At 43.2% G+C, this 7140-nt stretch overlaps 2 non-coding genes across 2 annotated transcripts in view; one reads left to right on the top strand and one right to left on the bottom strand.

Annotated features, from left to right (window-relative positions):
* Positions 1 to 53, bottom strand: part of LOC123743579 (5S ribosomal RNA) — a 119-nt gene extending 66 nt beyond the window's left edge. The window contains exon 1 of the ribosomal RNA XR_006770435.1: positions 1 to 53. This exon is cut by the window's left edge and continues 66 nt beyond it. This is a non-coding gene — a ribosomal RNA (5S ribosomal RNA).
* A 1682-nt stretch (positions 54 to 1735) lies between these two features.
* trnal-uag (transfer RNA leucine (anticodon UAG)) lies at positions 1736 to 1817 on the top strand. Its single transcript has one exon. It is a non-coding gene; the product is annotated as a tRNA-Leu (tRNA).
* Positions 1818 to 7140: the final 5323 nt, after the last annotated feature.

Here is a 7140-nt window from a genome sequence, read left to right as displayed (position 1 = left end):
AGCTTCCGAGATCGGACGAGATCGGGCGTATTCAGGCTGGTATGGCCGTAAGCGAAGGGACGATTCTTGGTACACTATATAAAGTCAACGTGTCGCTCACTCATAAGAGACAGCGAAATGTCCACTTTGTGACACACTCTGAAAAAGCTCAAACCTTGCTTACATTTCCACGCCCTATATTTGACTCTTGTGGGCGGGGGGGGGGGGGGGGGGGAGAGAGGGCATATCCTATGTTGACACTTATGACAACTTCATAGACTAGGGCCCTAGAAAATACGGCTCGCCCACACGGAGTCACGGAATCCAGACATTAAACCGAAATTCAACAATATTCTAAAATGTATTGACCTAAGGAGGAAATCAATTAAATCCCTTCAACTTGTTAGAAAATGCATTCATTTGCCCAAGTGAATCATAAGACTTGAACAAAATGCATCAGCGATTCGTTTTTCCATGCAACTTTCAGGAACGGCACAGGACTGCCCAATTTCTGTGCGCATTCGTGCGGAGCGCGCGCATGTCTACACTTTGTGTAGCCGTTAGCGATGAGGCTAATGATAACCTTCTTGTGGTAGAGAAGGAAAGGCTTCCCCCAAAACCTTCTCAATTAAATGTTAACTGCAAAGTAGCCTATGCCAGCCTGGCAGAATTATATCATGATTATTTGCGTCAATCCAGTGGCCATTTGTTTTGCAAACTCCGCAATCACATGAGCGCTACAGCAACACCGCTTAACCAAACAAAGGTCTCTCCCTGGCGCACACTCGGGTTTAAAGGCAGTCTATGTTCAACAATTGCCTGGTTATGTATTATAGAATCATATTATCAATTTTAGCAGTGACGTGCTCAAACAGGAAAATGACACGTAAATAACATGAAAGTAGGCTATAAACATGAACATCCAAGTTTGAGGTCACTTAGCTCACACGATTATTCTCTTTTGACAACCTTAGGGGGTGCACTGTTCCTGGAGGTACTGCAATACCAGGTCGATGCGTGGAGTAGACAGGGCAAGCCCCTATTCCATCTCACCGCAGTGCTGTCAGGCTGTGGCCGCCGGGACCTTAGGTGTTGTGGGGGACCCTTTGCCTTGGGTCGAGGCCCCCTTTCTTCTGTACCACCCCAGGGCATCCGTGGCAACCAAAGCCAATGCCTGTGGTGTGGTCTCTACCCGTTTTCCTACCAGCAGGTTTGCGGGAGGACCACAGTGCGTCCTTCAGACGCCATATAGCACGTGCGTTAGGGGGCATTCTCTCAACCAGCTTCACCTGGAATACTTTGCCAACAGTCTTAAAGGAGTTCCCACATATGCTGAGCACTTGTTGGCTGCTTTTCCTTCACTCTGCGGTCCGACTCATCCCTAACCATCTCAATTGGGTTGAGGTCCAGGGATTGTGGAGGCCAGGTCATCTGATGCCGCACTCCATCACTCTCCTTATTGGTCAAATAGCCCTTACAGAGCCTGGAGGTGTGTTGGGCCATTGTGCTGTTGTAAAACAAATGATAGTCCCACTAAGCGCAAACCAGATGGGATGACGTATCTCTGCAGAATGCTGTGGTAGCCATCTATGGTCATTACAATTGATGAGATACGTTAATTAATTTGTCGAATATGTTATATAGATTTGAATATCATTTAATATTGCATGAAATGTACAAAAGTTCGCTGAATTTGTCACATACATTCACAATACGCTAAATTTATAGGTTATGAAATTTTAGTTATGCTCGTCGAGGTAGCGTGGCCGAGTGGTCTAAGGCGCTGGATTTAGGCTCCAGTCATTTCGATGGCGTGGGTTCGAATCCCACCGCTGCCAGAATATTTTCTATTTCATTTTGAGAAATCAATGCAAAACGTACATTATAGACTACTTGACATTGACGTAATTTCAACTGCAACCTTTTATGGTGTTGCTGTATGATTTGTGGATTATGCAATTGCTCCCTCATGTAGTGCACGTATCATAGTACAGTCTGACATTTGAAAAAGTTTAACGCTTCTTTCGTTTGTCACGAGTCTTTTTCTGGAGGCAGAACTCAGCGATGTCCCCTGAAATAGGCAGTGGTGTAAAGTACTTAAGTAAAAATACTTTAAATACTACTTAAGTCGTTTTTTGGGGTATCTGTACTTTACTTTACTATTTATATTTTTGCCAACTTTTACTTTTACTTCACTACATTCCTGAAGAAAACAATGTACTTTTTACTCCATACGTTTTCCCTGACACCCAAAGTACTTGTTACATTTTGACAGAAAAATTTACCAAATCACACACATCAAGAGAACTTCCCTGGCCATCTCTACTGCCTCTGATCTGACTCGCTAAACACAAATGCTTTGTTTGTAATTATGTCTGAGATTGAAGTGTGCCCCTTGCTATCCGTCAATAATTGTTTTAGTTTACTGCGGAGCCCCTAGTCCCACTGTACATGCCTCAGATACCTCCTTTGTCCCACCTCCCACACATGCAGTGACCTCACCCAGTATAACCAGCGTGTCCAGAGATGCACTCTCTCTTATCATCACTCAGTGCCTGGGCTTACCTCCACTGTACCCGCACCCCACCATACCCCTGTCATTATGCACATTATGCCCTGAATCTATTCTACCACACCCAGAAATCTGCTCCTTTAATTCTCTGTCCCCAACGCACTAGACGACCAGTTTTGCTAGCCTTTAGCCATACCCTCATCCTACTCCTCCTCTGTTCCTCGGGTGATGTGGAGGCTAACCCAGGCCCTGCGTGTCCCCAGGTACTCTCATTTGTTGACTTCTGTAATCGAAAAAGCATTGGTTTCATGCATGTTAACATCAGAAGCCTCCTCCCTAAGTTTGTTTTACTCACTGCTTTAGCACACTCCGCCAACCCTGATGTCCTTGCCTTGTCTGAATCCTGGTTTAGGAAGGCCACCAAAGATTCTGAGATTTCCATACCCAACTACAACATTTTCCGTCAAGAAAGAACTGCCAAAGGGGGAGGAGTTGCAATCTACTGCAGAGATAGCTTGCAAAGTTCTGTCATACTTTCCAGGTCTATGACCAAACAGTTTGATCTTATAATTTTAAAAATGAATCTCTCCAGAAATAAGTCTCTCACTGTTGCCGCCTGTTATAGACCCCCCTCAGCTCCCAGCTGTGCCCTGGACACCATATGTGAAGTGATTGCCCCCCATCTGTCTTCAGAGTTTGTTTTGTTAGGTGACCTAAACTGGGATATGCTTAACACCCCAGCAGTCCTACAATCTAAGGTAGATGCCCTCAATCTCACACAAATTATCAAGGAAACAACCCTAAATCCGTAAACATGGGCACCCTCAAAGATATTATCCTGACCAACTTGCCATCCAAAAACACCTCTGCTGTTTTCAATCAGGATCTCAGCGATCACTGGATCATTGCCTGCATCCGCTATGGGTCCGCAGTCAAACGACCACCCCTCATCACTGTCAAATGCTCCCTGAAACACGTCTGCGAGTAGGCCTTTCTAATCGACCTGGCCCGGGTATCCTGGAAGGATATTGACCTCATCCCATCAGTTGAGGATGCCTGGTCGTTCTTTAAAAGTAATTTCCTCACCATCTTAAATAAGCATGTAGAACTAAGACCAGAGATAGCCCTTGGTTCACTCCAGACCTGACTGCCCTTGACCAGCACAAAAACATCCTGTGGCGGACTGCAATGGCATCGAATAGTCCCTGCGATATGCAACTGTTCAGAGAAGTCAGGAACCAATACACACAGTCAGTCAGGAAAGAAAAGAAAAGGCTAGCTTTTTCAAACAGAAATTTGCATCCTGTAGCTCTAACTCCAAAAAGTTTTGGGACACTGTAAAGTCCATAGAGAACAAGAGCACCTCCTCCCAGCTGCCCACTGCACTGAGGCTAGGTAACACGGTCACCACCGATAAATCCATGATAATCGAACATTTTCAATAAGCATTTCTATACGGCTGGCTATGCTTTCCTCCTGGCTACCCTAACCCTGGCCAACAGCTCTGCACCCCCCGCAGCAACTTGCCCGAGCCTCCCCAGCTTCTCCTTCACCCAAATCCAGACAGCAGATGTTCTGAAAGAGCTGCAAAACCTGGACCCGTGCAAATCAGCTGGGCTAGACAATCTGTAATCTCTCTTTCTAAAATTATCCGCCGCCATTGTTGCAACCCCTATTACCAGCCTGTTCAACCTCTCTTTCGTATCGTCCGAGATCCCCAAAGATTGGAAAGCTGCCACGGTCATCCCCCTCTTCAAAGGGGGTGACACTCTAGACCCAAACTGTTATAGACCTATATCCATCCTGCCCTGCCTTTCTAAAGTCTTCGAAAGCCAAGTTAACAAACAGATCACTGACCATTCCGAATCCCACTGTACCTTCTCTGCTGTGCAATCCGGTTTCCGAGCTGGTCATGGGTGCACCTCAGCCCAGCTTAAGGTATTAAACGATATCATAACCACCATCGATAAAAGACAGTACTGTGCAGCCGTCTTCATCGACCTGGCCAAGGCTTTGACTCTGTCAATCACTGCATTCTTATCGGCAGACTCAATAGCCTTGGTTTCTCAGAGGACTGCCTCGCCTGGTTCACCAACTACTTCTCAGACAGAGTTCAGTGTGTCAAATCGGAGGGCCTGTTGTCCGGACCTCTGGCAGTCTCTATGGGGGTGCCACAGGGTTCAATTCTCAGGCCGACTCTTTTCTCTGTATATATCAACGATGTCGCTCTTGCTGCGGGTGATTCCCTGATCCACCTCTACGCAGACGTCACCATTCTGTATACACCTGGCCCTTCTTTGGACACTGTGCTAACTAACCTCCAACGTGCTTCAACACCATACAACTCTCCTTCCGTGGCCTCCAACTGCTCTTAAACGCTAATAAAACCAAATGCATGCTTTTCAACCGTTCGCCGTCCACACCCGCCCGCCCGACTAGCATCACTACTCTGGACGGTTCTGACCTAGAATATGTGGACAACTACAAATACCTAGGTGTCTGGCTAGACTGTAAACTCTCCTCCCAGACTCATATCAAACATCTCCAATCCAAAATCAAATCTAGAATTGGCTTTCTATTTCGCAACAATGCCTCCTTCACTCACGCCGCCAAACTTACCCTAGTAAAACTGACTATCCTACCGATCCTCAACTTCGGCGATGTCATCTACAAAATAGCTTCCAATACTCTACTCAGCAAATTGGATGTAGTCTATCACAGTGCCATCCGTTTTGTTACCAAAGCGCCTTATACCACCCACCACTGCGACCTGTATGCTCTAGTTGGCTGGCCCTCGCTACATATATTCGTCGCCAGACCCACTGGCTCCAGGTCATCTATTAGTCTTTGCTAGGTAAAGCTCCGCCTTATCTCAGCTCACTGGTCACGATAACAACACCCACCCGTAGCACGCGCTCCAGCAGGTATATCTCACTGGTCATCCCCAAAGCCAACACCTCCTTTGGCCGCCTTTCCTTCCAGTTCTCTGCTGCCAGTGACTTGAACGAATTGCAAAAATCGCTGAAGCTGGAGACTTATATTTCCCTCACTAACTTTAAACATCAGCTATCTGAGCAGCTAACCGATCGCTGCAGCTGTACATAGTCCATCTGTAAATAGCCCACTCAATCTACCTAAATCATCCCCAAATTGTTTTTATTTACTTTTCTGTTCTTTTGCACACCAGTATCACTACTTGCACAGTATCACTACCATCATCTGCTCATCATCATCTGCTCATCTTTCACTCCAGTGTTAATCTGCTAAATTGTAATTACTTTGCTACTATGGCCTATTTATTGCCTTACCTCCTCATGCCATTTGCACACACTGTATATAGACTTTCTTTTTTTCTATTGTGTTATTGACTGTACGCTTGTTTAGTCCATGTGTAACTCTGTGTTGTTGTTTCTATCGCACTGCTTGGCTTTATCTTGGCCAGATCGCAGTTGTAAATGAGAACTTGTTCTCAACTAGCCTACCTGGTTAAATAAAGGTGAAATAAAAACAAAAGAAAAGAAACAAAAGAAAATGGTGCCATCTGCTTTAATTAATATAAGGAATTAGAAATGGTTTATACTTTTACTTTTACTTTTGATACTTAAGTACATTTTAGCAATTAAATGTACTTTTGATACTTAAGTATATTTAAAACCAAACACTTTTAGACTTTTACTCAGGTAATATTTTACTGGGCGACTTTCACTTTTACTTGAGTAATTTTCTATTAAGGTATCTTTACTTTTACTCAAGTATGACAATTGAGTATTTTTTCCACAACTGGATATAGGCAAAGTCAACATTGGCTATATTGTAAAAAATTCATTAAACAAATATATATTTTTGGTCTGAATTTAAGGTTAGGTTTAGGCATTAGGGTTAGCAGTGTGGTTACGGTACGGGTTAAGGTTAGGGTTAGGTTTAAAATCAGATTTTATGACTTTCTGTCCCACTGTCACAAAATGACAAACAGTTGTGTTTACTAAGGCTTTATTCCATTCATGTCATTCAGCAAAACATATTATTTAATAATTGTTTCATATTGCAATATTTGAATTGAAGAAAAATGGAAGAGCAATGGAGCAATTAAATATTTCTCAGATACACACCATAAACATAAAAACTATTCTTAATACAAAATAGTAATTGGCATTCAACATAGAAAGGCTTTCTCTTTTTTTCCAAAAGCTAATAAAATGACTATGACTGGTTGATTAAATCCTACAGACTAAATGTGAATCACAACAAATCCCTCACCAAAGAAGATGAGGGGGAAGAATGCATTATTAGGAATGACAATCAACATGTTTATATATATATATATATATATATATATATATATATAGCACCAGTCAAAAGTTTGGACACACCAACTCATTCAAGTGTTTTTCTTTATTTTTTAAATGTTTTACATTGTAGAATAATAGTCAAGACATTAAAACTGAAATAACACATATGGAATCACGTAGTAACCAAAAAAGTGTTAAACAAATCAAAATATATTTTAGATTATAGATTCTTCAAAGTAACCACCCTTTGCCTTGATGACAGCTTTGCACACTCCTGGCATTCTCTCAATCAGCTTCACCTGGAATGCTTTTCCAACAGCTGAGCACTTGTTTGCAGCTTTTCCTACACTCTGCAGTTCT

The sequence above is a fragment of the Salmo salar genome, chromosome 06 (genome assembly GCF_965601325.2).
Source record: "Salmo salar chromosome 06, fSalSal1, whole genome shotgun sequence".
NCBI classification, from domain to species: domain Eukaryota; kingdom Metazoa; phylum Chordata; class Actinopteri; order Salmoniformes; family Salmonidae; genus Salmo; species Salmo salar.
The sequence above is the reverse complement of the archived record's forward strand: the minus strand, read 5'-3'. Positions and strand labels throughout refer to the sequence as shown.